The sequence below is a fragment of the Phyllobates terribilis genome, unplaced genomic scaffold (genome assembly GCF_046119375.1).
Source record: "Phyllobates terribilis strain yellow unplaced genomic scaffold, ASM4611937v1 Scaffold_5349__1_contigs__length_52371, whole genome shotgun sequence".
NCBI classification, from domain to species: Eukaryota; Metazoa; Chordata; class Amphibia; order Anura; family Dendrobatidae; genus Phyllobates; species Phyllobates terribilis.
The window spans coordinates 1-26,433 of record NW_027368096.1 but is presented as its reverse complement, the minus strand read 5'-3'; the positions used below and the strand labels follow the sequence as shown (position 1 = coordinate 26,433).

Sequence of the window (26,433 nt, the reverse complement as noted above, 5' to 3'; positions counted from 1 at the left end):
AACTACAGGTGGTGAGATAAGCTGCACAATATAATTGACCTTTCAGTATATTGTTGCACACACACCATCTATTTAGCAAATGCCCTTGTTATCAACAGCAGCCTTTTAAACTCACCCGAGCTAACAGGTATGTGCGCTGGTTACACTGCTGCGCTTAAAATTTCTTTTTTGGTTTGCTACAATGCCTTTTCTGAAACGTTGTCTCCTTCTGCTGGAACACTGACTTCTTTCATTTAATGCCTGCAGACTATAAAAGAGAACCCAACCCAAAAAGTTTGGTTGATTAGTCTGTGGCATTCTGTTAAACTGTTGCTTATGGCGGTCTCTGTGAGCTTCTCAGCGACATTCAGCCAGCCAGGTATCCTGCCTGCAGTAGATGGAATGTGGCAATGGAACGCTGGCTGCGCGTGTCATAATAGGCTCTGAGCCTTTATATACCTGTGCACAGCAGCAGCCACCTTCAGTCTGCTGCTGGACAGCCAGCAGCAGCAGCAGCAGCAGGAGAGGTATGTAATCAGGAGCCCTCCTGCTAAGGGTAGACAGCTGCTCGTTCCACCCCACCCCCCGCCTTAATTGGTTCTCCTCCCTTCCAACGGTGTTGAGGCGGGTGGGAACAGCAGGGGGTGAAGGTGCTGTGTTTAAAGAGGTGGAGTTATGCAGATCTAAAACGCGTGGATTGCAGCAGCAGCAAGCCGAAAAGTGCAGGCATGTAAGGGATCTAGAGGTTGACAACATGTCTTCTTAACGGGAGTCCAGGAGCTCATCTCCACAAATGGACTTTTTAGGATCCTTGGGTGGCTCCGTAGTTTGAAACCAATTCTGGTTATCGCTTCTCGGCCTTTTGGCTAAGATCAAGTGTAGTATCTGTTCTTATCAGTTTAATATCTGATACGTCCCCTATCTGGGGACCATATATTAAATGGATTTTTAGAACAGGGAGATGGAAAAAGAGCTTGCTCTGTCCACTCCACGCATTGACCTGGTATTGCAGTATCTCCAGGACCGGTGCACCCCTTCTTTAATGCAGTTTCTAAAATCAGAAAGAATTGAATTCAATGTTTTTTGTTCATTTTGCTTGTTTGTCGGATTTTGGGATGGACTCTTTGGCTCTGCTTTTCTTCTCCTCATTGGATTTTTCATGTTCAAAGTTGCAGAAGCCAGATTACAAGCTCATTTTGGTTCAACTTCAGCAACTGTGCATTGCATTGCCATGTAATGTGATGCAATGCTATCTTTCTAGCTCTCCCTTTCTACTTCCTTTTGGATAAACAGACATATTAGGCAAGCATTTTGGAGCTTTCACCTAAATAACTACAGGTGGTGAGATAAGCTGCACAATATAATTGACCTTTCAGTATATTGTTGCACACACACCATCTATTTAGCAAATGCCCTTGTTATCAACAGCAGCCTTTTAAACTCACCCGAGCTAACAGGTATGTGCGCTGGTTACACTGCTGCGCTTAAAATTTCTTTTTTGGTTTGCTACAATGCCTTTTCTGAAACGTTGTCTCCTTCTGCTGGAACACTGACTTCTTTCATTTAATGCCTGCAGACTATAAAAGAGAACCCAACCCAAAAAGTTTGGTTGATTAGTCTGTGGCATTCTGTTAAACTGTTGCTTATGGCGGTCTCTGTGAGCTTCTCAGCGACATTCAGCCAGCCAGGTATCCTGCCTGCAGTAGATGGAATGTGGCAATGGAACGCTGGCTGCGCGTGTCATAATAGGCTCTGAGCCTTTATATACCTGTGCACAGCAGCAGCCACCTTCAGTCTGCTGCTGGACAGCCAGCAGCAGCAGCAGCAGCAGGAGAGGTATGTAATCAGGAGCCCTCCTGCTAAGGGTAGACAGCTGCTCGTTCCACCCCACCCCCCGCCTTAATTGGTTCTCCTCCCTTCCAACGGTGTTGAGGCGGGTGGGAACAGCAGGGGGTGAAGGTGCTGTGTTTAAAGAGGTGGAGTTATGCAGATCTAAAACGCGTGGATTGCAGCAGCAGCAAGCCGAAAAGTGCAGGCATGTAAGGGATCTAGAGGTTGACAACATGTCTTCTTAACGGGAGTCCAGGAGCTCATCTCCACAAATGGACTTTTTAGGATCCTTGGGTGGCTCCGTAGTTTGAAACCAATTCTGGTTATCGCTTCTCGGCCTTTTGGCTAAGATCAAGTGTAGTATCTGTTCTTATCAGTTTAATATCTGATACGTCCCCTATCTGGGGACCATATATTAAATGGATTTTTAGAACAGGGAGATGGAAAAAGAGCTTGCTCTGTCCACTCCACGCATTGACCTGGTATTGCAGTATCTCCAGGACCGGTGCACCCCTTCTTTAATGCAGTTTCTAAAATCAGAAAGAATTGAATTCAATGTTTTTTGTTCATTTTGCTTGTTTGTCGGATTTTGGGATGGACTCTTTGGCTCTGCTTTTCTTCTCCTCATTGGATTTTTCATGTTCAAAGTTGCAGAAGCCAGATTACAAGCTCATTTTGGTTCAACTTCAGCAACTGTGCATTGCATTGCCATGTAATGTGATGCAATGCTATCTTTCTAGCTCTCCCTTTCTACTTCCTTTTGGATAAACAGACATATTAGGCAAGCATTTTGGAGCTTTCACCTAAATAACTACAGGTGGTGAGATAAGCTGCACAATATAATTGACCTTTCAGTATATTGTTGCACACACACCATCTATTTAGCAAATGCCCTTGTTATCAACAGCAGCCTTTTAAACTCACCCGAGCTAACAGGTATGTGCGCTGGTTACACTGCTGCGCTTAAAATTTCTTTTTTGGTTTGCTACAATGCCTTTTCTGAAACGTTGTCTCCTTCTGCTGGAACACTGACTTCTTTCATTTAATGCCTGCAGACTATAAAAGAGAACCCAACCCAAAAAGTTTGGTTGATTAGTCTGTGGCATTCTGTTAAACTGTTGCTTATGGCGGTCTCTGTGAGCTTCTCAGCGACATTCAGCCAGCCAGGTATCCTGCCTGCAGTAGATGGAATGTGGCAATGGAACGCTGGCTGCGCGTGTCATAATAGGCTCTGAGCCTTTATATACCTGTGCACAGCAGCAGCCACCTTCAGTCTGCTGCTGGACAGCCAGCAGCAGCAGCAGCAGCAGGAGAGGTATGTAATCAGGAGCCCTCCTGCTAAGGGTAGACAGCTGCTCGTTCCACCCCACCCCCCGCCTTAATTGGTTCTCCTCCCTTCCAACGGTGTTGAGGCGGGTGGGAACAGCAGGGGGTGAAGGTGCTGTGTTTAAAGAGGTGGAGTTATGCAGATCTAAAACGCGTGGATTGCAGCAGCAGCAAGCCGAAAAGTGCAGGCATGTAAGGGATCTAGAGGTTGACAACATGTCTTCTTAACGGGAGTCCAGGAGCTCATCTCCACAAATGGACTTTTTAGGATCCTTGGGTGGCTCCGTAGTTTGAAACCAATTCTGGTTATCGCTTCTCGGCCTTTTGGCTAAGATCAAGTGTAGTATCTGTTCTTATCAGTTTAATATCTGATACGTCCCCTATCTGGGGACCATATATTAAATGGATTTTTAGAACAGGGAGATGGAAAAAGAGCTTGCTCTGTCCACTCCACGCATTGACCTGGTATTGCAGTATCTCCAGGACCGGTGCACCCCTTCTTTAATGCAGTTTCTAAAATCAGAAAGAATTGAATTCAATGTTTTTTGTTCATTTTGCTTGTTTGTCGGATTTTGGGATGGACTCTTTGGCTCTGCTTTTCTTCTCCTCATTGGATTTTTCATGTTCAAAGTTGCAGAAGCCAGATTACAAGCTCATTTTGGTTCAACTTCAGCAACTGTGCATTGCATTGCCATGTAATGTGATGCAATGCTATCTTTCTAGCTCTCCCTTTCTACTTCCTTTTGGATAAACAGACATATTAGGCAAGCATTTTGGAGCTTTCACCTAAATAACTACAGGTGGTGAGATAAGCTGCACAATATAATTGACCTTTCAGTATATTGTTGCACACACACCATCTATTTAGCAAATGCCCTTGTTATCAACAGCAGCCTTTTAAACTCACCCGAGCTAACAGGTATGTGCGCTGGTTACACTGCTGCGCTTAAAATTTCTTTTTTGGTTTGCTACAATGCCTTTTCTGAAACGTTGTCTCCTTCTGCTGGAACACTGACTTCTTTCATTTAATGCCTGCAGACTATAAAAGAGAACCCAACCCAAAAAGTTTGGTTGATTAGTCTGTGGCATTCTGTTAAACTGTTGCTTATGGCGGTCTCTGTGAGCTTCTCAGCGACATTCAGCCAGCCAGGTATCCTGCCTGCAGTAGATGGAATGTGGCAATGGAACGCTGGCTGCGCGTGTCATAATAGGCTCTGAGCCTTTATATACCTGTGCACAGCAGCAGCCACCTTCAGTCTGCTGCTGGACAGCCAGCAGCAGCAGCAGCAGCAGGAGAGGTATGTAATCAGGAGCCCTCCTGCTAAGGGTAGACAGCTGCTCGTTCCACCCCACCCCCCGCCTTAATTGGTTCTCCTCCCTTCCAACGGTGTTGAGGCGGGTGGGAACAGCAGGGGGTGAAGGTGCTGTGTTTAAAGAGGTGGAGTTATGCAGATCTAAAACGCGTGGATTGCAGCAGCAGCAAGCCGAAAAGTGCAGGCATGTAAGGGATCTAGAGGTTGACAACATGTCTTCTTAACGGGAGTCCAGGAGCTCATCTCCACAAATGGACTTTTTAGGATCCTTGGGTGGCTCCGTAGTTTGAAACCAATTCTGGTTATCGCTTCTCGGCCTTTTGGCTAAGATCAAGTGTAGTATCTGTTCTTATCAGTTTAATATCTGATACGTCCCCTATCTGGGGACCATATATTAAATGGATTTTTAGAACAGGGAGATGGAAAAAGAGCTTGCTCTGTCCACTCCACGCATTGACCTGGTATTGCAGTATCTCCAGGACCGGTGCACCCCTTCTTTAATGCAGTTTCTAAAATCAGAAAGAATTGAATTCAATGTTTTTTGTTCATTTTGCTTGTTTGTCGGATTTTGGGATGGACTCTTTGGCTCTGCTTTTCTTCTCCTCATTGGATTTTTCATGTTCAAAGTTGCAGAAGCCAGATTACAAGCTCATTTTGGTTCAACTTCAGCAACTGTGCATTGCATTGCCATGTAATGTGATGCAATGCTATCTTTCTAGCTCTCCCTTTCTACTTCCTTTTGGATAAACAGACATATTAGGCAAGCATTTTGGAGCTTTCACCTAAATAACTACAGGTGGTGAGATAAGCTGCACAATATAATTGACCTTTCAGTATATTGTTGCACACACACCATCTATTTAGCAAATGCCCTTGTTATCAACAGCAGCCTTTTAAACTCACCCGAGCTAACAGGTATGTGCGCTGGTTACACTGCTGCGCTTAAAATTTCTTTTTTGGTTTGCTACAATGCCTTTTCTGAAACGTTGTCTCCTTCTGCTGGAACACTGACTTCTTTCATTTAATGCCTGCAGACTATAAAAGAGAACCCAACCCAAAAAGTTTGGTTGATTAGTCTGTGGCATTCTGTTAAACTGTTGCTTATGGCGGTCTCTGTGAGCTTCTCAGCGACATTCAGCCAGCCAGGTATCCTGCCTGCAGTAGATGGAATGTGGCAATGGAACGCTGGCTGCGCGTGTCATAATAGGCTCTGAGCCTTTATATACCTGTGCACAGCAGCAGCCACCTTCAGTCTGCTGCTGGACAGCCAGCAGCAGCAGCAGCAGCAGGAGAGGTATGTAATCAGGAGCCCTCCTGCTAAGGGTAGACAGCTGCTCGTTCCACCCCACCCCCCGCCTTAATTGGTTCTCCTCCCTTCCAACGGTGTTGAGGCGGGTGGGAACAGCAGGGGGTGAAGGTGCTGTGTTTAAAGAGGTGGAGTTATGCAGATCTAAAACGCGTGGATTGCAGCAGCAGCAAGCCGAAAAGTGCAGGCATGTAAGGGATCTAGAGGTTGACAACATGTCTTCTTAACGGGAGTCCAGGAGCTCATCTCCACAAATGGACTTTTTAGGATCCTTGGGTGGCTCCGTAGTTTGAAACCAATTCTGGTTATCGCTTCTCGGCCTTTTGGCTAAGATCAAGTGTAGTATCTGTTCTTATCAGTTTAATATCTGATACGTCCCCTATCTGGGGACCATATATTAAATGGATTTTTAGAACAGGGAGATGGAAAAAGAGCTTGCTCTGTCCACTCCACGCATTGACCTGGTATTGCAGTATCTCCAGGACCGGTGCACCCCTTCTTTAATGCAGTTTCTAAAATCAGAAAGAATTGAATTCAATGTTTTTTGTTCATTTTGCTTGTTTGTCGGATTTTGGGATGGACTCTTTGGCTCTGCTTTTCTTCTCCTCATTGGATTTTTCATGTTCAAAGTTGCAGAAGCCAGATTACAAGCTCATTTTGGTTCAACTTCAGCAACTGTGCATTGCATTGCCATGTAATGTGATGCAATGCTATCTTTCTAGCTCTCCCTTTCTACTTCCTTTTGGATAAACAGACATATTAGGCAAGCATTTTGGAGCTTTCACCTAAATAACTACAGGTGGTGAGATAAGCTGCACAATATAATTGACCTTTCAGTATATTGTTGCACACACACCATCTATTTAGCAAATGCCCTTGTTATCAACAGCAGCCTTTTAAACTCACCCGAGCTAACAGGTATGTGCGCTGGTTACACTGCTGCGCTTAAAATTTCTTTTTTGGTTTGCTACAATGCCTTTTCTGAAACGTTGTCTCCTTCTGCTGGAACACTGACTTCTTTCATTTAATGCCTGCAGACTATAAAAGAGAACCCAACCCAAAAAGTTTGGTTGATTAGTCTGTGGCATTCTGTTAAACTGTTGCTTATGGCGGTCTCTGTGAGCTTCTCAGCGACATTCAGCCAGCCAGGTATCCTGCCTGCAGTAGATGGAATGTGGCAATGGAACGCTGGCTGCGCGTGTCATAATAGGCTCTGAGCCTTTATATACCTGTGCACAGCAGCAGCCACCTTCAGTCTGCTGCTGGACAGCCAGCAGCAGCAGCAGCAGCAGGAGAGGTATGTAATCAGGAGCCCTCCTGCTAAGGGTAGACAGCTGCTCGTTCCACCCCACCCCCCGCCTTAATTGGTTCTCCTCCCTTCCAACGGTGTTGAGGCGGGTGGGAACAGCAGGGGGTGAAGGTGCTGTGTTTAAAGAGGTGGAGTTATGCAGATCTAAAACGCGTGGATTGCAGCAGCAGCAAGCCGAAAAGTGCAGGCATGTAAGGGATCTAGAGGTTGACAACATGTCTTCTTAACGGGAGTCCAGGAGCTCATCTCCACAAATGGACTTTTTAGGATCCTTGGGTGGCTCCGTAGTTTGAAACCAATTCTGGTTATCGCTTCTCGGCCTTTTGGCTAAGATCAAGTGTAGTATCTGTTCTTATCAGTTTAATATCTGATACGTCCCCTATCTGGGGACCATATATTAAATGGATTTTTAGAACAGGGAGATGGAAAAAGAGCTTGCTCTGTCCACTCCACGCATTGACCTGGTATTGCAGTATCTCCAGGACCGGTGCACCCCTTCTTTAATGCAGTTTCTAAAATCAGAAAGAATTGAATTCAATGTTTTTTGTTCATTTTGCTTGTTTGTCGGATTTTGGGATGGACTCTTTGGCTCTGCTTTTCTTCTCCTCATTGGATTTTTCATGTTCAAAGTTGCAGAAGCCAGATTACAAGCTCATTTTGGTTCAACTTCAGCAACTGTGCATTGCATTGCCATGTAATGTGATGCAATGCTATCTTTCTAGCTCTCCCTTTCTACTTCCTTTTGGATAAACAGACATATTAGGCAAGCATTTTGGAGCTTTCACCTAAATAACTACAGGTGGTGAGATAAGCTGCACAATATAATTGACCTTTCAGTATATTGTTGCACACACACCATCTATTTAGCAAATGCCCTTGTTATCAACAGCAGCCTTTTAAACTCACCCGAGCTAACAGGTATGTGCGCTGGTTACACTGCTGCGCTTAAAATTTCTTTTTTGGTTTGCTACAATGCCTTTTCTGAAACGTTGTCTCCTTCTGCTGGAACACTGACTTCTTTCATTTAATGCCTGCAGACTATAAAAGAGAACCCAACCCAAAAAGTTTGGTTGATTAGTCTGTGGCATTCTGTTAAACTGTTGCTTATGGCGGTCTCTGTGAGCTTCTCAGCGACATTCAGCCAGCCAGGTATCCTGCCTGCAGTAGATGGAATGTGGCAATGGAACGCTGGCTGCGCGTGTCATAATAGGCTCTGAGCCTTTATATACCTGTGCACAGCAGCAGCCACCTTCAGTCTGCTGCTGGACAGCCAGCAGCAGCAGCAGCAGCAGGAGAGGTATGTAATCAGGAGCCCTCCTGCTAAGGGTAGACAGCTGCTCGTTCCACCCCACCCCCCGCCTTAATTGGTTCTCCTCCCTTCCAACGGTGTTGAGGCGGGTGGGAACAGCAGGGGGTGAAGGTGCTGTGTTTAAAGAGGTGGAGTTATGCAGATCTAAAACGCGTGGATTGCAGCAGCAGCAAGCCGAAAAGTGCAGGCATGTAAGGGATCTAGAGGTTGACAACATGTCTTCTTAACGGGAGTCCAGGAGCTCATCTCCACAAATGGACTTTTTAGGATCCTTGGGTGGCTCCGTAGTTTGAAACCAATTCTGGTTATCGCTTCTCGGCCTTTTGGCTAAGATCAAGTGTAGTATCTGTTCTTATCAGTTTAATATCTGATACGTCCCCTATCTGGGGACCATATATTAAATGGATTTTTAGAACAGGGAGATGGAAAAAGAGCTTGCTCTGTCCACTCCACGCATTGACCTGGTATTGCAGTATCTCCAGGACCGGTGCACCCCTTCTTTAATGCAGTTTCTAAAATCAGAAAGAATTGAATTCAATGTTTTTTGTTCATTTTGCTTGTTTGTCGGATTTTGGGATGGACTCTTTGGCTCTGCTTTTCTTCTCCTCATTGGATTTTTCATGTTCAAAGTTGCAGAAGCCAGATTACAAGCTCATTTTGGTTCAACTTCAGCAACTGTGCATTGCATTGCCATGTAATGTGATGCAATGCTATCTTTCTAGCTCTCCCTTTCTACTTCCTTTTGGATAAACAGACATATTAGGCAAGCATTTTGGAGCTTTCACCTAAATAACTACAGGTGGTGAGATAAGCTGCACAATATAATTGACCTTTCAGTATATTGTTGCACACACACCATCTATTTAGCAAATGCCCTTGTTATCAACAGCAGCCTTTTAAACTCACCCGAGCTAACAGGTATGTGCGCTGGTTACACTGCTGCGCTTAAAATTTCTTTTTTGGTTTGCTACAATGCCTTTTCTGAAACGTTGTCTCCTTCTGCTGGAACACTGACTTCTTTCATTTAATGCCTGCAGACTATAAAAGAGAACCCAACCCAAAAAGTTTGGTTGATTAGTCTGTGGCATTCTGTTAAACTGTTGCTTATGGCGGTCTCTGTGAGCTTCTCAGCGACATTCAGCCAGCCAGGTATCCTGCCTGCAGTAGATGGAATGTGGCAATGGAACGCTGGCTGCGCGTGTCATAATAGGCTCTGAGCCTTTATATACCTGTGCACAGCAGCAGCCACCTTCAGTCTGCTGCTGGACAGCCAGCAGCAGCAGCAGCAGCAGGAGAGGTATGTAATCAGGAGCCCTCCTGCTAAGGGTAGACAGCTGCTCGTTCCACCCCACCCCCCGCCTTAATTGGTTCTCCTCCCTTCCAACGGTGTTGAGGCGGGTGGGAACAGCAGGGGGTGAAGGTGCTGTGTTTAAAGAGGTGGAGTTATGCAGATCTAAAACGCGTGGATTGCAGCAGCAGCAAGCCGAAAAGTGCAGGCATGTAAGGGATCTAGAGGTTGACAACATGTCTTCTTAACGGGAGTCCAGGAGCTCATCTCCACAAATGGACTTTTTAGGATCCTTGGGTGGCTCCGTAGTTTGAAACCAATTCTGGTTATCGCTTCTCGGCCTTTTGGCTAAGATCAAGTGTAGTATCTGTTCTTATCAGTTTAATATCTGATACGTCCCCTATCTGGGGACCATATATTAAATGGATTTTTAGAACAGGGAGATGGAAAAAGAGCTTGCTCTGTCCACTCCACGCATTGACCTGGTATTGCAGTATCTCCAGGACCGGTGCACCCCTTCTTTAATGCAGTTTCTAAAATCAGAAAGAATTGAATTCAATGTTTTTTGTTCATTTTGCTTGTTTGTCGGATTTTGGGATGGACTCTTTGGCTCTGCTTTTCTTCTCCTCATTGGATTTTTCATGTTCAAAGTTGCAGAAGCCAGATTACAAGCTCATTTTGGTTCAACTTCAGCAACTGTGCATTGCATTGCCATGTAATGTGATGCAATGCTATCTTTCTAGCTCTCCCTTTCTACTTCCTTTTGGATAAACAGACATATTAGGCAAGCATTTTGGAGCTTTCACCTAAATAACTACAGGTGGTGAGATAAGCTGCACAATATAATTGACCTTTCAGTATATTGTTGCACACACACCATCTATTTAGCAAATGCCCTTGTTATCAACAGCAGCCTTTTAAACTCACCCGAGCTAACAGGTATGTGCGCTGGTTACACTGCTGCGCTTAAAATTTCTTTTTTGGTTTGCTACAATGCCTTTTCTGAAACGTTGTCTCCTTCTGCTGGAACACTGACTTCTTTCATTTAATGCCTGCAGACTATAAAAGAGAACCCAACCCAAAAAGTTTGGTTGATTAGTCTGTGGCATTCTGTTAAACTGTTGCTTATGGCGGTCTCTGTGAGCTTCTCAGCGACATTCAGCCAGCCAGGTATCCTGCCTGCAGTAGATGGAATGTGGCAATGGAACGCTGGCTGCGCGTGTCATAATAGGCTCTGAGCCTTTATATACCTGTGCACAGCAGCAGCCACCTTCAGTCTGCTGCTGGACAGCCAGCAGCAGCAGCAGCAGCAGGAGAGGTATGTAATCAGGAGCCCTCCTGCTAAGGGTAGACAGCTGCTCGTTCCACCCCACCCCCCGCCTTAATTGGTTCTCCTCCCTTCCAACGGTGTTGAGGCGGGTGGGAACAGCAGGGGGTGAAGGTGCTGTGTTTAAAGAGGTGGAGTTATGCAGATCTAAAACGCGTGGATTGCAGCAGCAGCAAGCCGAAAAGTGCAGGCATGTAAGGGATCTAGAGGTTGACAACATGTCTTCTTAACGGGAGTCCAGGAGCTCATCTCCACAAATGGACTTTTTAGGATCCTTGGGTGGCTCCGTAGTTTGAAACCAATTCTGGTTATCGCTTCTCGGCCTTTTGGCTAAGATCAAGTGTAGTATCTGTTCTTATCAGTTTAATATCTGATACGTCCCCTATCTGGGGACCATATATTAAATGGATTTTTAGAACAGGGAGATGGAAAAAGAGCTTGCTCTGTCCACTCCACGCATTGACCTGGTATTGCAGTATCTCCAGGACCGGTGCACCCCTTCTTTAATGCAGTTTCTAAAATCAGAAAGAATTGAATTCAATGTTTTTTGTTCATTTTGCTTGTTTGTCGGATTTTGGGATGGACTCTTTGGCTCTGCTTTTCTTCTCCTCATTGGATTTTTCATGTTCAAAGTTGCAGAAGCCAGATTACAAGCTCATTTTGGTTCAACTTCAGCAACTGTGCATTGCATTGCCATGTAATGTGATGCAATGCTATCTTTCTAGCTCTCCCTTTCTACTTCCTTTTGGATAAACAGACATATTAGGCAAGCATTTTGGAGCTTTCACCTAAATAACTACAGGTGGTGAGATAAGCTGCACAATATAATTGACCTTTCAGTATATTGTTGCACACACACCATCTATTTAGCAAATGCCCTTGTTATCAACAGCAGCCTTTTAAACTCACCCGAGCTAACAGGTATGTGCGCTGGTTACACTGCTGCGCTTAAAATTTCTTTTTTGGTTTGCTACAATGCCTTTTCTGAAACGTTGTCTCCTTCTGCTGGAACACTGACTTCTTTCATTTAATGCCTGCAGACTATAAAAGAGAACCCAACCCAAAAAGTTTGGTTGATTAGTCTGTGGCATTCTGTTAAACTGTTGCTTATGGCGGTCTCTGTGAGCTTCTCAGCGACATTCAGCCAGCCAGGTATCCTGCCTGCAGTAGATGGAATGTGGCAATGGAACGCTGGCTGCGCGTGTCATAATAGGCTCTGAGCCTTTATATACCTGTGCACAGCAGCAGCCACCTTCAGTCTGCTGCTGGACAGCCAGCAGCAGCAGCAGCAGCAGGAAGGTATGTAATCAGGAGCCCTCCTGCTAAGGGTAGACAGCTGCTCGTTCCACCCCACCCCCCGCCTTAATTGGTTCTCCTCCCTTCCAACGGTGTTGAGGCGGGTGGGAACAGCAGGGGGTGAAGGTGCTGTGTTTAAAGAGGTGGAGTTATGCAGATCTAAAACGCGTGGATTGCAGCAGCAGCAAGCCGAAAAGTGCAGGCATGTAAGGGATCTAGAGGTTGACAACATGTCTTCTTAACGGGAGTCCAGGAGCTCATCTCCACAAATGGACTTTTTAGGATCCTTGGGTGGCTCCGTAGTTTGAAACCAATTCTGGTTATCGCTTCTCGGCCTTTTGGCTAAGATCAAGTGTAGTATCTGTTCTTATCAGTTTAATATCTGATACGTCCCCTATCTGGGGACCATATATTAAATGGATTTTTAGAACAGGGAGATGGAAAAAGAGCTTGCTCTGTCCACTCCACGCATTGACCTGGTATTGCAGTATCTCCAGGACCGGTGCACCCCTTCTTTAATGCAGTTTCTAAAATCAGAAAGAATTGAATTCAATGTTTTTTGTTCATTTTGCTTGTTTGTCGGATTTTGGGATGGACTCTTTGGCTCTGCTTTTCTTCTCCTCATTGGATTTTTCATGTTCAAAGTTGCAGAAGCCAGATTACAAGCTCATTTTGGTTCAACTTCAGCAACTGTGCATTGCATTGCCATGTAATGTGATGCAATGCTATCTTTCTAGCTCTCCCTTTCTACTTCCTTTTGGATAAACAGACATATTAGGCAAGCATTTTGGAGCTTTCACCTAAATAACTACAGGTGGTGAGATAAGCTGCACAATATAATTGACCTTTCAGTATATTGTTGCACACACACCATCTATTTAGCAAATGCCCTTGTTATCAACAGCAGCCTTTTAAACTCACCCGAGCTAACAGGTATGTGCGCTGGTTACACTGCTGCGCTTAAAATTTCTTTTTTGGTTTGCTACAATGCCTTTTCTGAAACGTTGTCTCCTTCTGCTGGAACACTGACTTCTTTCATTTAATGCCTGCAGACTATAAAAGAGAACCCAACCCAAAAAGTTTGGTTGATTAGTCTGTGGCATTCTGTTAAACTGTTGCTTATGGCGGTCTCTGTGAGCTTCTCAGCGACATTCAGCCAGCCAGGTATCCTGCCTGCAGTAGATGGAATGTGGCAATGGAACGCTGGCTGCGCGTGTCATAATAGGCTCTGAGCCTTTATATACCTGTGCACAGCAGCAGCCACCTTCAGTCTGCTGCTGGACAGCCAGCAGCAGCAGCAGCAGCAGGAGAGGTATGTAATCAGGAGCCCTCCTGCTAAGGGTAGACAGCTGCTCGTTCCACCCCACCCCCCGCCTTAATTGGTTCTCCTCCCTTCCAACGGTGTTGAGGCGGGTGGGAACAGCAGGGGGTGAAGGTGCTGTGTTTAAAGAGGTGGAGTTATGCAGATCTAAAACGCGTGGATTGCAGCAGCAGCAAGCCGAAAAGTGCAGGCATGTAAGGGATCTAGAGGTTGACAACATGTCTTCTTAACGGGAGTCCAGGAGCTCATCTCCACAAATGGACTTTTTAGGATCCTTGGGTGGCTCCGTAGTTTGAAACCAATTCTGGTTATCGCTTCTCGGCCTTTTGGCTAAGATCAAGTGTAGTATCTGTTCTTATCAGTTTAATATCTGATACGTCCCCTATCTGGGGACCATATATTAAATGGATTTTTAGAACAGGGAGATGGAAAAAGAGCTTGCTCTGTCCACTCCACGCATTGACCTGGTATTGCAGTATCTCCAGGACCGGTGCACCCCTTCTTTAATGCAGTTTCTAAAATCAGAAAGAATTGAATTCAATGTTTTTTGTTCATTTTGCTTGTTTGTCGGATTTTGGGATGGACTCTTTGGCTCTGCTTTTCTTCTCCTCATTGGATTTTTCATGTTCAAAGTTGCAGAAGCCAGATTACAAGCTCATTTTGGTTCAACTTCAGCAACTGTGCATTGCATTGCCATGTAATGTGATGCAATGCTATCTTTCTAGCTCTCCCTTTCTACTTCCTTTTGGATAAACAGACATATTAGGCAAGCATTTTGGAGCTTTCACCTAAATAACTACAGGTGGTGAGATAAGCTGCACAATATAATTGACCTTTCAGTATATTGTTGCACACACACCATCTATTTAGCAAATGCCCTTGTTATCAACAGCAGCCTTTTAAACTCACCCGAGCTAACAGGTATGTGCGCTGGTTACACTGCTGCGCTTAAAATTTCTTTTTTGGTTTGCTACAATGCCTTTTCTGAAACGTTGTCTCCTTCTGCTGGAACACTGACTTCTTTCATTTAATGCCTGCAGACTATAAAAGAGAACCCAACCCAAAAAGTTTGGTTGATTAGTCTGTGGCATTCTGTTAAACTGTTGCTTATGGCGGTCTCTGTGAGCTTCTCAGCGACATTCAGCCAGCCAGGTATCCTGCCTGCAGTAGATGGAATGTGGCAATGGAACGCTGGCTGCGCGTGTCATAATAGGCTCTGAGCCTTTATATACCTGTGCACAGCAGCAGCCACCTTCAGTCTGCTGCTGGACAGCCAGCAGCAGCAGCAGCAGCAGGAGAGGTATGTAATCAGGAGCCCTCCTGCTAAGGGTAGACAGCTGCTCGTTCCACCCCACCCCCCGCCTTAATTGGTTCTCCTCCCTTCCAACGGTGTTGAGGCGGGTGGGAACAGCAGGGGGTGAAGGTGCTGTGTTTAAAGAGGTGGAGTTATGCAGATCTAAAACGCGTGGATTGCAGCAGCAGCAAGCCGAAAAGTGCAGGCATGTAAGGGATCTAGAGGTTGACAACATGTCTTCTTAACGGGAGTCCAGGAGCTCATCTCCACAAATGGACTTTTTAGGATCCTTGGGTGGCTCCGTAGTTTGAAACCAATTCTGGTTATCGCTTCTCGGCCTTTTGGCTAAGATCAAGTGTAGTATCTGTTCTTATCAGTTTAATATCTGATACGTCCCCTATCTGGGGACCATATATTAAATGGATTTTTAGAACAGGGAGATGGAAAAAGAGCTTGCTCTGTCCACTCCACGCATTGACCTGGTATTGCAGTATCTCCAGGACCGGTGCACCCCTTCTTTAATGCAGTTTCTAAAATCAGAAAGAATTGAATTCAATGTTTTTTGTTCATTTTGCTTGTTTGTCGGATTTTGGGATGGACTCTTTGGCTCTGCTTTTCTTCTCCTCATTGGATTTTTCATGTTCAAAGTTGCAGAAGCCAGATTACAAGCTCATTTTGGTTCAACTTCAGCAACTGTGCATTGCATTGCCATGTAATGTGATGCAATGCTATCTTTCTAGCTCTCCCTTTCTACTTCCTTTTGGATAAACAGACATATTAGGCAAGCATTTTGGAGCTTTCACCTAAATAACTACAGGTGGTGAGATAAGCTGCACAATATAATTGACCTTTCAGTATATTGTTGCACACACACCATCTATTTAGCAAATGCCCTTGTTATCAACAGCAGCCTTTTAAACTCACCCGAGCTAACAGGTATGTGCGCTGGTTACACTGCTGCGCTTAAAATTTCTTTTTTGGTTTGCTACAATGCCTTTTCTGAAACGTTGTCTCCTTCTGCTGGAACACTGACTTCTTTCATTTAATGCCTGCAGACTATAAAAGAGAACCCAACCCAAAAAGTTTGGTTGATTAGTCTGTGGCATTCTGTTAAACTGTTGCTTATGGCGGTCTCTGTGAGCTTCTCAGCGACATTCAGCCAGCCAGGTATCCTGCCTGCAGTAGATGGAATGTGGCAATGGAACGCTGGCTGCGCGTGTCATAATAGGCTCTGAGCCTTTATATACCTGTGCACAGCAGCAGCCACCTTCAGTCTGCTGCTGGACAGCCAGCAGCAGCAGCAGCAGCAGGAGAGGTATGTAATCAGGAGCCCTCCTGCTAAGGGTAGACAGCTGCTCGTTCCACCCCACCCCCCGCCTTAATTGGTTCTCCTCCCTTCCAACGGTGTTGAGGCGGGTGGGAACAGCAGGGGGTGAAGGTGCTGTGTTTAAAGAGGTGGAGTTATGCAGATCTAAAACGCGTGGATTGCAGCAGCAGCAAGCCGAAAAGTGCAGGCATGTAAGGGATCTAGAGGTTGACAACATGTCTTCTTAACGGGAGTCCAGGAGCTCATCTCCACAAATGGACTTTTTAGGATCCTTGGGTGGCTCCGTAGTTTGAAACCAATTCTGGTTATCGCTTCTCGGCCTTTTGGCTAAGATCAAGTGTAGTATCTGTTCTTATCAGTTTAATATCTGATACGTCCCCTATCTGGGGACCATATATTAAATGGATTTTTAGAACAGGGAGATGGAAAAAGAGCTTGCTCTGTCCACTCCACGCATTGACCTGGTATTGCAGTATCTCCAGGACCGGTGCACCCCTTCTTTAATGCAGTTTCTAAAATCAGAAAGAATTGAATTCAATGTTTTTTGTTCATTTTGCTTGTTTGTCGGATTTTGGGATGGACTCTTTGGCTCTGCTTTTCTTCTCCTCATTGGATTTTTCATGTTCAAAGTTGCAGAAGCCAGATTACAAGCTCATTTTGGTTCAACTTCAGCAACTGTGCATTGCATTGCCATGTAATGTGATGCAATGCTATCTTTCTAGCTCTCCCTTTCTACTTCCTTTTGGATAAACAGACATATTAGGCAAGCATTTTGGAGCTTTCACCTAAATAACTACAGGTGGTGAGATAAGCTGCACAATATAATTGACCTTTCAGTATATTGTTGCACACACACCATCTATTTAGCAAATGCCCTTGTTATCAACAGCAGCCTTTTAAACTCACCCGAGCTAACAGGTATGTGCGCTGGTTACACTGCTGCGCTTAAAATTTCTTTTTTGGTTTGCTACAATGCCTTTTCTGAAACGTTGTCTCCTTCTGCTGGAACACTGACTTCTTTCATTTAATGCCTGCAGACTATAAAAGAGAACCCAACCCAAAAAGTTTGGTTGATTAGTCTGTGGCATTCTGTTAAACTGTTGCTTATGGCGGTCTCTGTGAGCTTCTCAGCGACATTCAGCCAGCCAGGTATCCTGCCTGCAGTAGATGGAATGTGGCAATGGAACGCTGGCTGCGCGTGTCATAATAGGCTCTGAGCCTTTATATACCTGTGCACAGCAGCAGCCACCTTCAGTCTGCTGCTGGACAGCCAGCAGCAGCAGCAGCAGCAGGAGAGGTATGTAATCAGGAGCCCTCCTGCTAAGGGTAGACAGCTGCTCGTTCCACCCCACCCCCCGCCTTAATTGGTTCTCCTCCCTTCCAACGGTGTTGAGGCGGGTGGGAACAGCAGGGGGTGAAGGTGCTGTGTTTAAAGAGGTGGAGTTATGCAGATCTAAAACGCGTGGATTGCAGCAGCAGCAAGCCGAAAAGTGCAGGCATGTAAGGGATCTAGAGGTTGACAACATGTCTTCTTAACGGGAGTCCAGGAGCTCATCTCCACAAATGGACTTTTTAGGATCCTTGGGTGGCTCCGTAGTTTGAAACCAATTCTGGTTATCGCTTCTCGGCCTTTTGGCTAAGATCAAGTGTAGTATCTGTTCTTATCAGTTTAATATCTGATACGTCCCCTATCTGGGGACCATATATTAAATGGATTTTTAGAACAGGGAGATGGAAAAAGAGCTTGCTCTGTCCACTCCACGCATTGACCTGGTATTGCAGTATCTCCAGGACCGGTGCACCCCTTCTTTAATGCAGTTTCTAAAATCAGAAAGAATTGAATTCAATGTTTTTTGTTCATTTTGCTTGTTTGTCGGATTTTGGGATGGACTCTTTGGCTCTGCTTTTCTTCTCCTCATTGGATTTTTCATGTTCAAAGTTGCAGAAGCCAGATTACAAGCTCATTTTGGTTCAACTTCAGCAACTGTGCATTGCATTGCCATGTAATGTGATGCAATGCTATCTTTCTAGCTCTCCCTTTCTACTTCCTTTTGGATAAACAGACATATTAGGCAAGCATTTTGGAGCTTTCACCTAAATAACTACAGGTGGTGAGATAAGCTGCACAATATAATTGACCTTTCAGTATATTGTTGCACACACACCATCTATTTAGCAAATGCCCTTGTTATCAACAGCAGCCTTTTAAACTCACCCGAGCTAACAGGTATGTGCGCTGGTTACACTGCTGCGCTTAAAATTTCTTTTTTGGTTTGCTACAATGCCTTTTCTGAAACGTTGTCTCCTTCTGCTGGAACACTGACTTCTTTCATTTAATGCCTGCAGACTATAAAAGAGAACCCAACCCAAAAAGTTTGGTTGATTAGTCTGTGGCATTCTGTTAAACTGTTGCTTATGGCGGTCTCTGTGAGCTTCTCAGCGACATTCAGCCAGCCAGGTATCCTGCCTGCAGTAGATGGAATGTGGCAATGGAACGCTGGCTGCGCGTGTCATAATAGGCTCTGAGCCTTTATATACCTGTGCACAGCAGCAGCCACCTTCAGTCTGCTGCTGGACAGCCAGCAGCAGCAGCAGCAGCAGGAGAGGTATGTAATCAGGAGCCCTCCTGCTAAGGGTAGACAGCTGCTCGTTCCACCCCACCCCCCGCCTTAATTGGTTCTCCTCCCTTCCAACGGTGTTGAGGCGGGTGGGAACAGCAGGGGGTGAAGGTGCTGTGTTTAAAGAGGTGGAGTTATGCAGATCTAAAACGCGTGGATTGCAGCAGCAGCAAGCCGAAAAGTGCAGGCATGTAAGGGATCTAGAGGTTGACAACATGTCTTCTTAACGGGAGTCCAGGAGCTCATCTCCACAAATGGACTTTTTAGGATCCTTGGGTGGCTCCGTAGTTTGAAACCAATTCTGGTTATCGCTTCTCGGCCTTTTGGCTAAGATCAAGTGTAGTATCTGTTCTTATCAGTTTAATATCTGATACGTCCCCTATCTGGGGACCATATATTAAATGGATTTTTAGAACAGGGAGATGGAAAAAGAGCTTGCTCTGTCCACTCCACGCATTGACCTGGTATTGCAGTATCTCCAGGACCGGTGCACCCCTTCTTTAATGCAGTTTCTAAAATCAGAAAGAATTGAATTCAATGTTTTTTGTTCATTTTGCTTGTTTGTCGGATTTTGGGATGGACTCTTTGGCTCTGCTTTTCTTCTCCTCATTGGATTTTTCATGTTCAAAGTTGCAGAAGCCAGATTACAAGCTCATTTTGGTTCAACTTCAGCAACTGTGCATTGCATTGCCATGTAATGTGATGCAATGCTATCTTTCTAGCTCTCCCTTTCTACTTCCTTTTGGATAAACAGACATATTAGGCAAGCATTTTGGAGCTTTCACCTAAATAACTACAGGTGGTGAGATAAGCTGCACAATATAATTGACCTTTCAGTATATTGTTGCACACACACCATCTATTTAGCAAATGCCCTTGTTATCAACAGCAGCCTTTTAAACTCACCCGAGCTAACAGGTATGTGCGCTGGTTACACTGCTGCGCTTAAAATTTCTTTTTTGGTTTGCTACAATGCCTTTTCTGAAACGTTGTCTCCTTCTGCTGGAACACTGACTTCTTTCATTTAATGCCTGCAGACTATAAAAGAGAACCCAACCCAAAAAGTTTGGTTGATTAGTCTGTGGCATTCTGTTAAACTGTTGCTTATGGCGGTCTCTGTGAGCTTCTCAGCGACATTCAGCCAGCCAGGTATCCTGCCTGCAGTAGATGGAATGTGGCAATGGAACGCTGGCTGCGCGTGTCATAATAGGCTCTGAGCCTTTATATACCTGTGCACAGCAGCAGCCACCTTCAGTCTGCTGCTGGACAGCCAGCAGCAGCAGCAGCAGCAGGAGAGGTATGTAATCAGGAGCCCTCCTGCTAAGGGTAGACAGCTGCTCGTTCCACCCCACCCCCCGCCTTAATTGGTTCTCCTCCCTTCCAACGGTGTTGAGGCGGGTGGGAACAGCAGGGGGTGAAGGTGCTGTGTTTAAAGAGGTGGAGTTATGCAGATCTAAAACGCGTGGATTGCAGCAGCAGCAAGCCGAAAAGTGCAGGCATGTAAGGGATCTAGAGGTTGACAACATGTCTTCTTAACGGGAGTCCAGGAGCTCATCTCCACAAATGGACTTTTTAGGATCCTTGGGTGGCTCCGTAGTTTGAAACCAATTCTGGTTATCGCTTCTCGGCCTTTTGGCTAAGATCAAGTGTAGTATCTGTTCTTATCAGTTTAATATCTGATACGTCCCCTATCTGGGGACCATATATTAAATGGATTTTTAGAACAGGGAGATGGAAAAAGAGCTTGCTCTGTCCACTCCACGCATTGACCTGGTATTGCAGTATCTCCAGGACCGGTGCACCCCTTCTTTAATGCAGTTTCTAAAATCAGAAAGAATTGAATTCAATGTTTTTTGTTCATTTTGCTTGTTTGTCGGATTTTGGGATGGACTCTTTGGCTCTGCTTTTCTTCTCCTCATTGGATTTTTCATGTTCAAAGTTGCAGAAGCCAGATTACAAGCTCATTTTGGTTCAACTTCAGCAACTGTGCATTGCATTGCCATGTAATGTGATGCAATGCTATCTTTCTAGCTCTCCCTTTCTACTTCCTTTTGGATAAACAGACATATTAGGCAAGCATTTTGGAGCTTTCACCTAAATAACTACAGGTGGTGAGATAAGCTGCACAATATAATTGACCTTTCAGTATATTGTTGCACACACACCATCTATTTAGCAAATGCCCTTGTTATCAACAGCAGCCTTTTAAACTCACCCGAGCTAACAGGTATGTGCGCTGGTTACACTGCTGCGCTTAAAATTTCTTTTTTGGTTTGCTACAATGCCTTTTCTGAAACGTTGTCTCCTTCTGCTGGAACACTGACTTCTTTCATTTAATGCCTGCAGACTATAAAAGAGAACCCAACCCAAAAAGTTTGGTTGATTAGTCTGTGGCATTCTGTTAAACTGTTGCTTATGGCGGTCTCTGTGAGCTTCTCAGCGACATTCAGCCAGCCAGGTATCCTGCCTGCAGTAGATGGAATGTGGCAATGGAACGCTGGCTGCGCGTGTCATAATAGGCTCTGAGCCTTTATATACCTGTGCACAGCAGCAGCCACCTTCAGTCTGCTGCTGGACAGCCAGCAGCAGCAGCAGCAGCAGGAGAGGTATGTAATCAGGAGCCCTCCTGCTAAGGGTAGACAGCTGCTCGTTCCACCCCACCCCCCGCCTTAATTGGTTCTCCTCCCTTCCAACGGTGTTGAGGCGGGTGGGAACAGCAGGGGGTGAAGGTGCTGTGTTTAAAGAGGTGGAGTTATGCAGATCTAAAACGCGTGGATTGCAGCAGCAGCAAGCCGAAAAGTGCAGGCATGTAAGGGATCTAGAGGTTGACAACATGTCTTCTTAACGGGAGTCCAGGAGCTCATCTCCACAAATGGACTTTTTAGGATCCTTGGGTGGCTCCGTAGTTTGAAACCAATTCTGGTTATCGCTTCTCGGCCTTTTGGCTAAGATCAAGTGTAGTATCTGTTCTTATCAGTTTAATATCTGATACGTCCCCTATCTGGGGACCATATATTAAATGGATTTTTAGAACAGGGAGATGGAAAAAGAGCTTGCTCTGTCCACTCCACGCATTGACCTGGTATTGCAGTATCTCCAGGACCGGTGCACCCCTTCTTTAATGCAGTTTCTAAAATCAGAAAGAATTGAATTCAATGTTTTTTGTTCATTTTGCTTGTTTGTCGGATTTTGGGATGGACTCTTTGGCTCTGCTTTTCTTCTCCTCATTGGATTTTTCATGTTCAAAGTTGCAGAAGCCAGATTACAAGCTCATTTTGGTTCAACTTCAGCAACTGTGCATTGCATTGCCATGTAATGTGATGCAATGCTATCTTTCTAGCTCTCCCTTTCTACTTCCTTTTGGATAAACAGACATATTAGGCAAGCATTTTGGAGCTTTCACCTAAATAACTACAGGTGGTGAGATAAGCTGCACAATATAATTGACCTTTCAGTATATTGTTGCACACACACCATCTATTTAGCAAATGCCCTTGTTATCAACAGCAGCCTTTTAAACTCACCCGAGCTAACAGGTATGTGCGCTGGTTACACTGCTGCGCTTAAAATTTCTTTTTTGGTTTGCTACAATGCCTTTTCTGAAACGTTGTCTCCTTCTGCTGGAACACTGACTTCTTTCATTTAATGCCTGCAGACTATAAAAGAGAACCCAACCCAAAAAGTTTGGTTGATTAGTCTGTGGCATTCTGTTAAACTGTTGCTTATGGCGGTCTCTGTGAGCTTCTCAGCGACATTCAGCCAGCCAGGTATCCTGCCTGCAGTAGATGGAATGTGGCAATGGAACGCTGGCTGCGCGTGTCATAATAGGCTCTGAGCCTTTATATACCTGTGCACAGCAGCAGCCACCTTCAGTCTGCTGCTGGACAGCCAGCAGCAGCAGCAGCAGCAGGAGAGGTATGTAATCAGGAGCCCTCCTGCTAAGGGTAGACAGCTGCTCGTTCCACCCCACCCCCCGCCTTAATTGGTTCTCCTCCCTTCCAACGGTGTTGAGGCGGGTGGGAACAGCAGGGGGTGAAGGTGCTGTGTTTAAAGAGGTGGAGTTATGCAGATCTAAAACGCGTGGATTGCAGCAGCAGCAAGCCGAAAAGTGCAGGCATGTAAGGGATCTAGAGGTTGACAACATGTCTTCTTAACGGGAGTCCAGGAGCTCATCTCCACAAATGGACTTTTTAGGATCCTTGGGTGGCTCCGTAGTTTGAAACCAATTCTGGTTATCGCTTCTCGGCCTTTTGGCTAAGATCAAGTGTAGTATCTGTTCTTATCAGTTTAATATCTGATACGTCCCCTATCTGGGGACCATATATTAAATGGATTTTTAGAACAGGGAGATGGAAAAAGAGCTTGCTCTGTCCACTCCACGCATTGACCTGGTATTGCAGTATCTCCAGGACCGGTGCACCCCTTCTTTAATGCAGTTTCTAAAATCAGAAAGAATTGAATTCAATGTTTTTTGTTCATTTTGCTTGTTTGTCGGATTTTGGGATGGACTCTTTGGCTCTGCTTTTCTTCTCCTCATTGGATTTTTCATGTTCAAAGTTGCAGAAGCCAGATTACAAGCTCATTTTGGTTCAACTTCAGCAACTGTGCATTGCATTGCCATGTAATGTGATGCAATGCTATCTTTCTAGCTCTCCCTTTCTACTTCCTTTTGGATAAACAGACATATTAGGCAAGCATTTTGGAGCTTTCACCTAAATAACTACAGGTGGTGAGATAAGCTGCACAATATAATTGACCTTTCAGTATATTGTTGCACACACACCATCTATTTAGCAAATGCCCTTGTTATCAACAGCAGCCTTTTAAACTCACCCGAGCTAACAGGTATGTGCGCTGGTTACACTGCTGCGCTTAAAATTTCTTTTTTGGTTTGCTACAATGCCTTTTCTGAAACGTTGTCTCCTTCTGCTGGAACACTGACTTCTTTCATTTAATGCCTGCAGACTATAAAAGAGAACCCAACCCAAAAAGTTTGGTTGATTAGTCTGTGGCATTCTGTTAAACTGTTGCTTATGGCGGTCTCTGTGAGCTTCTCAGCGACATTCAGCCAGCCAGGTATCCTGCCTGCAGTAGATGGAATGTGGCAATGGAACGCTGGCTGCGCGTGTCATAATAGGCTCTGAGCCTTTATATACCTGTGCACAGCAGCAGCCACCTTCAGTCTGCTGCTGGACAGCCAGCAGCAGCAGCAGCAGCAGGAGAGGTATGTAATCAGGAGCCCTCCTGCTAAGGGTAGACAGCTGCTCGTTCCACCCCACCCCCCGCCTTAATTGGTTCTCCTCCCTTCCAACGGTGTTGAGGCGGGTGGGAACAGCAGGGGGTGAAGGTGCTGTGTTTAAAGAGGTGGAGTTATGCAGATCTAAAACGCGTGGATTGCAGCAGCAGCAAGCCGAAAAGTGCAGGCATGTAAGGGATCTAGAGGTTGACAACATGTCTTCTTAACGGGAGTCCAGGAGCTCATCTCCACAAATGGACTTTTTAGGATCCTTGGGTGGCTCCGTAGTTTGAAACCAATTCTGGTTATCGCTTCTCGGCCTTTTGGCTAAGATCAAGTGTAGTATCTGTTCTTATCAGTTTAATATCTGATACGTCCCCTATCTGGGGACCATATATTAAATGGATTTTTAGAACAGGGAGATGGAAAAAGAGCTTGCTCTGTCCACTCCACGCATTGACCTGGTATTGCAGTATCTCCAGGACCGGTGCACCCCTTCTTTAATGCAGTTTCTAAAATCAGAAAGAATTGAATTCAATGTTTTTTGTTCATTTTGCTTGTTTGTCGGATTTTGGGATGGACTCTTTGGCTCTGCTTTTCTTCTCCTCATTGGATTTTTCATGTTCAAAGTTGCAGAAGCCAGATTACAAGCTCATTTTGGTTCAACTTCAGCAACTGTGCATTGCATTGCCATGTAATGTGATGCAATGCTATCTTTCTAGCTCTCCCTTTCTACTTCCTTTTGGATAAACAGACATATTAGGCAAGCATTTTGGAGCTTTCACCTAAATAACTACAGGTGGTGAGATAAGCTGCACAATATAATTGACCTTTCAGTATATTGTTGCACACACACCATCTATTTAGCAAATGCCCTTGTTATCAACAGCAGCCTTTTAAACTCACCCGAGCTAACAGGTATGTGCGCTGGTTACACTGCTGCGCTTAAAATTTCTTTTTTGGTTTGCTACAATGCCTTTTCTGAAACGTTGTCTCCTTCTGCTGGAACACTGACTTCTTTCATTTAATGCCTGCAGACTATAAAAGAGAACCCAACCCAAAAAGTTTGGTTGATTAGTCTGTGGCATTCTGTTAAACTGTTGCTTATGGCGGTCTCTGTGAGCTTCTCAGCGACATTCAGCCAGCCAGGTATCCTGCCTGCAGTAGATGGAATGTGGCAATGGAACGCTGGCTGCGCGTGTCATAATAGGCTCTGAGCCTTTATATACCTGTGCACAGCAGCAGCCACCTTCAGTCTGCTGCTGGACAGCCAGCAGCAGCAGCAGCAGCAGGAGAGGTATGTAATCAGGAGCCCTCCTGCTAAGGGTAGACAGCTGCTCGTTCCACCCCACCCCCCGCCTTAATTGGTTCTCCTCCCTTCCAACGGTGTTGAGGCGGGTGGGAACAGCAGGGGGTGAAGGTGCTGTGTTTAAAGAGGTGGAGTTATGCAGATCTAAAACGCGTGGATTGCAGCAGCAGCAAGCCGAAAAGTGCAGGCATGTAAGGGATCTAGAGGTTGACAACATGTCTTCTTAACGGGAGTCCAGGAGCTCATCTCCACAAATGGACTTTTTAGGATCCTTGGGTGGCTCCGTAGTTTGAAACCAATTCTGGTTATCGCTTCTCGGCCTTTTGGCTAAGATCAAGTGTAGTATCTGTTCTTATCAGTTTAATATCTGATACGTCCCCTATCTGGGGACCATATATTAAATGGATTTTTAGAACAGGGAGATGGAAAAAGAGCTTGCTCTGTCCACTCCACGCATTGACCTGGTATTGCAGTATCTCCAGGACCGGTGCACCCCTTCTTTAATGCAGTTTCTAAAATCAGAAAGAATTGAATTCAATGTTTTTTGTTCATTTTGCTTGTTTGTCGGATTTTGGGATGGACTCTTTGGCTCTGCTTTTCTTCTCCTCATTGGATTTTTCATGTTCAAAGTTGCAGAAGCCAGATTACAAGCTCATTTTGGTTCAACTTCAGCAACTGTGCATTGCATTGCCATGTAATGTGATGCAATGCTATCTTTCTAGCTCTCCCTTTCTACTTCCTTTTGGATAAACAGACATATTAGGCAAGCATTTTGGAGCTTTCACCTAAATAACTACAGGTGGTGAGATAAGCTGCACAATATAATTGACCTTTCAGTATATTGTTGCACACACACCATCTATTTAGCAAATGCCCTTGTTATCAACAGCAGCCTTTTAAACTCACCCGAGCTAACAGGTATGTGCGCTGGTTACACTGCTGCGCTTAAAATTTCTTTTTTGGTTTGCTACAATGCCTTTTCTGAAACGTTGTCTCCTTCTGCTGGAACACTGACTTCTTTCATTTAATGCCTGCAGACTATAAA

General features: G+C 45.1%; 20 non-coding genes across 20 annotated transcripts; all 20 read left to right on the top strand.

Annotated features, from left to right (window-relative positions):
- Positions 1 to 825: 825 nt before the first annotated feature.
- On the top strand, positions 826 to 1,016 carry LOC141250102 (U2 spliceosomal RNA). Its single transcript, XR_012312459.1, has one exon. It is a non-coding gene; the product is annotated as a U2 spliceosomal RNA (small nuclear RNA).
- A 1,118-nt stretch (positions 1,017 to 2,134) lies between these two features.
- On the top strand, positions 2,135 to 2,325 carry LOC141250101 (U2 spliceosomal RNA). Its single transcript, XR_012312458.1, has one exon. It is a non-coding gene; the product is annotated as a U2 spliceosomal RNA (small nuclear RNA).
- A 1,118-nt stretch (positions 2,326 to 3,443) lies between these two features.
- On the top strand, positions 3,444 to 3,634 carry LOC141250100 (U2 spliceosomal RNA). Its single transcript, XR_012312457.1, has one exon. It is a non-coding gene; the product is annotated as a U2 spliceosomal RNA (small nuclear RNA).
- A 1,118-nt stretch (positions 3,635 to 4,752) lies between these two features.
- LOC141250099 (U2 spliceosomal RNA) lies at positions 4,753 to 4,943 on the top strand. Its single transcript, XR_012312456.1, has one exon. It is a non-coding gene; the product is annotated as a U2 spliceosomal RNA (small nuclear RNA).
- A 1,118-nt stretch (positions 4,944 to 6,061) lies between these two features.
- On the top strand, positions 6,062 to 6,252 carry LOC141250098 (U2 spliceosomal RNA). The gene has a single exon (XR_012312455.1). It is a non-coding gene; the product is annotated as a U2 spliceosomal RNA (small nuclear RNA).
- A 1,118-nt stretch (positions 6,253 to 7,370) lies between these two features.
- On the top strand, positions 7,371 to 7,561 carry LOC141250096 (U2 spliceosomal RNA). The gene has a single exon (XR_012312453.1). It is a non-coding gene; the product is annotated as a U2 spliceosomal RNA (small nuclear RNA).
- A 1,118-nt stretch (positions 7,562 to 8,679) lies between these two features.
- On the top strand, positions 8,680 to 8,870 carry LOC141250095 (U2 spliceosomal RNA). Its single transcript, XR_012312452.1, has one exon. It is a non-coding gene; the product is annotated as a U2 spliceosomal RNA (small nuclear RNA).
- A 1,118-nt stretch (positions 8,871 to 9,988) lies between these two features.
- LOC141250094 (U2 spliceosomal RNA) lies at positions 9,989 to 10,179 on the top strand. The gene has a single exon (XR_012312451.1). It is a non-coding gene; the product is annotated as a U2 spliceosomal RNA (small nuclear RNA).
- A 1,118-nt stretch (positions 10,180 to 11,297) lies between these two features.
- LOC141250092 (U2 spliceosomal RNA) lies at positions 11,298 to 11,488 on the top strand. Its single transcript, XR_012312450.1, has one exon. It is a non-coding gene; the product is annotated as a U2 spliceosomal RNA (small nuclear RNA).
- Positions 11,489 to 12,605: 1,117 nt separating this feature from the next.
- On the top strand, positions 12,606 to 12,796 carry LOC141250091 (U2 spliceosomal RNA). The gene has a single exon (XR_012312449.1). It is a non-coding gene; the product is annotated as a U2 spliceosomal RNA (small nuclear RNA).
- Positions 12,797 to 13,914: 1,118 nt separating this feature from the next.
- Positions 13,915 to 14,105, top strand: LOC141250090 (U2 spliceosomal RNA). The gene has a single exon (XR_012312448.1). It is a non-coding gene; the product is annotated as a U2 spliceosomal RNA (small nuclear RNA).
- Positions 14,106 to 15,223: 1,118 nt separating this feature from the next.
- LOC141250089 (U2 spliceosomal RNA) lies at positions 15,224 to 15,414 on the top strand. The gene has a single exon (XR_012312447.1). It is a non-coding gene; the product is annotated as a U2 spliceosomal RNA (small nuclear RNA).
- Positions 15,415 to 16,532: 1,118 nt separating this feature from the next.
- LOC141250088 (U2 spliceosomal RNA) lies at positions 16,533 to 16,723 on the top strand. Its single transcript, XR_012312446.1, has one exon. It is a non-coding gene; the product is annotated as a U2 spliceosomal RNA (small nuclear RNA).
- Positions 16,724 to 17,841: 1,118 nt separating this feature from the next.
- On the top strand, positions 17,842 to 18,032 carry LOC141250087 (U2 spliceosomal RNA). The gene has a single exon (XR_012312445.1). It is a non-coding gene; the product is annotated as a U2 spliceosomal RNA (small nuclear RNA).
- A 1,118-nt stretch (positions 18,033 to 19,150) lies between these two features.
- Positions 19,151 to 19,341, top strand: LOC141250086 (U2 spliceosomal RNA). Its single transcript, XR_012312444.1, has one exon. It is a non-coding gene; the product is annotated as a U2 spliceosomal RNA (small nuclear RNA).
- Positions 19,342 to 20,459: 1,118 nt separating this feature from the next.
- LOC141250125 (U2 spliceosomal RNA) lies at positions 20,460 to 20,650 on the top strand. Its single transcript, XR_012312481.1, has one exon. It is a non-coding gene; the product is annotated as a U2 spliceosomal RNA (small nuclear RNA).
- A 1,118-nt stretch (positions 20,651 to 21,768) lies between these two features.
- Positions 21,769 to 21,959, top strand: LOC141250120 (U2 spliceosomal RNA). Its single transcript, XR_012312476.1, has one exon. It is a non-coding gene; the product is annotated as a U2 spliceosomal RNA (small nuclear RNA).
- A 1,118-nt stretch (positions 21,960 to 23,077) lies between these two features.
- On the top strand, positions 23,078 to 23,268 carry LOC141250108 (U2 spliceosomal RNA). Its single transcript, XR_012312465.1, has one exon. It is a non-coding gene; the product is annotated as a U2 spliceosomal RNA (small nuclear RNA).
- A 1,118-nt stretch (positions 23,269 to 24,386) lies between these two features.
- Positions 24,387 to 24,577, top strand: LOC141250097 (U2 spliceosomal RNA). Its single transcript, XR_012312454.1, has one exon. It is a non-coding gene; the product is annotated as a U2 spliceosomal RNA (small nuclear RNA).
- Positions 24,578 to 25,695: 1,118 nt separating this feature from the next.
- LOC141250085 (U2 spliceosomal RNA) lies at positions 25,696 to 25,886 on the top strand. The gene has a single exon (XR_012312443.1). It is a non-coding gene; the product is annotated as a U2 spliceosomal RNA (small nuclear RNA).
- Positions 25,887 to 26,433: the final 547 nt, after the last annotated feature.